Raw genomic sequence first — 2,141 nt, 5'->3', positions numbered from 1 at the left:
TTTGTTGTTGATGTTAAATGCCATGGAGTTAGCTCAGACTCATAGTGACCCTGTACAGAGTGAAGTAGAAAACCCTGAAAGAAAAAAAACTGCCAACCAAGAATTCTTTTTTCAGCAAAGCTATCAATCAAATTGGATGGTGTAATCAAAACATTCCAGGATAAACAGAAGTTAAGGGATTTTGCCAAAGCCTACCCTGTGCTACAAAACATCCTAAAGGGAGTTCTGTGGACTGAGAGCCAACAAGAACAAATAACAACCAGAGATTGACATACGTGGCAGCATCTTCCAGAACTAAATTGACAGAAGGAAGAGTCAAGAACAGAACTAAACTAAAAGAACAAACTAAGAATCTGGGAGATCAGTCTATGATCAAAACAATTACAATATAAAGAAGGTAAACACGTAGGAACAGAGACCCAGATGGTGAGTAGGTCAGGTAGACTACAGGATAAAACAGACTGCACTAAATGGAGGAAAAAGTTGATGGACTATTGTTGTTGTTGTTGTTGCTATGTGCCGTTATGTGCCGTCAAGTACTAATCTCTGATAAAATAAACATTAAGGAAAAACTAGCATAAGAGATAAAGATGGACATTATCAAATGATTAAAGGGACAATTAAATAAGATGACATTACTATAATAGCAATGCTCCCAATTAAAGAGCTCCAAAATATATAAAGCAAACTCTAATAGATTTGAAGAAAGAAATATATCACTCTACAATAATCGTGGGTGATTTTAATACACTGCTTTCAAAAATGAACAGAACAACCAGAAAGAAACTCAACAAAGACAGAGGAACTAAACAGCAAAATCAATCAACTTGAATTCATAGATATGCATAGAGCATTCAACCTAACAACAGCACAATACACATTCTTTTCCAGTGCACATGGAACATTCTCCAGAATAGACCATGTGTTAGGTCACAAAACAAATCTCCATACATTTACAAATATCAAAATACTACAAAGCATATTGTCATACCACAATGCTATCAAATTAGAAATCTACAATAAGAAGACCAAGGAAATTAAGTCAAATACATGGAAACTGAATAACACCCTGCTGAAAGCGATTGGGGAGGAGAAGAAATTAAATATAAACTCACAATGTTCCTATAAACAAATGAGAATGAGAAGACAACATACAAAAATCTTTGGGACATGACAAAAGTGGTGCTGAGAGGACAATTTCTCGCAATAAATGCACACATCCAAAAAGAAGAACTAAAATTAACACATTAACACAGTATCTACAATTAGTATCTACAGACTAACAGAGGGAAACTGCAGCCACCAACAAAAAAATAATAAAGATTACAGGAGAAATAATTGAGATAGAAAATAGAAAAACTATAGAAAGTATCAACAGGACAACAATCTGATTCTTTGAAATGATTAACAAAACTGACAGACCACTGGTGAACCTAACAAAAGAAAAGGAGAAGGCAAAAACAACATGCATTAAAAACCACATGGGCTATGTCACAACGGAACCAAAGAAAATCAAAAGGATAGTAACAAAACTATGAAGAATTGTACTCCAACAAATTTGAAAGCTTAGAAGAGATGGATACATTTTTAGATAAACATGACCTACCTAAACTTACACAAAGTGAAGTAGAAAACATGAACAGACCCATAACAAAAGAAGTAATTAATCAGGTCATCAAAAAACTCCCAAACAAAAGAAATCCAGACTCAGATGACTTCACTGGTGAGTTCTATCAAATATTCAGGGAAGAACTCTCACCAATTCTACTCAAATTATTCCAGAATATAGAGGAGGATGAAAAATTTCCTAATACTTTTTATGAAGCAAGCATAACCTTCATACCAAAACCAGGTTAAGGATGTCACTAAGAAAGAAAATTATAGACCAATATCCTTCATGAACATAGATGCAAAAATTCTCAACAAAATCCTAGCCAAACAGAATCCATCAACACATCAAAAAGATAATACATCATAATCAAGTGGGATTCATATCAGGGATGCAAGGATGGTTCAACATTAGAAAAACGATCAACATAATCCACCATATAAGTAAGTGAAAATAAAAGAACCACAGGATCATACTGATTGATGCAGAAAAGGCATGTGACAAAATGAAATATCCATTCCTGATTTAAAAA

The sequence above is a fragment of the Chrysochloris asiatica genome, unplaced genomic scaffold, assembly GCF_000296735.1.
Source record: "Chrysochloris asiatica unplaced genomic scaffold, ChrAsi1.0 scaffold00036, whole genome shotgun sequence".
Classification (NCBI taxonomy): domain Eukaryota; kingdom Metazoa; phylum Chordata; class Mammalia; order Afrosoricida; family Chrysochloridae; genus Chrysochloris; species Chrysochloris asiatica.
This window is presented reverse-complemented; position numbering follows the sequence as displayed.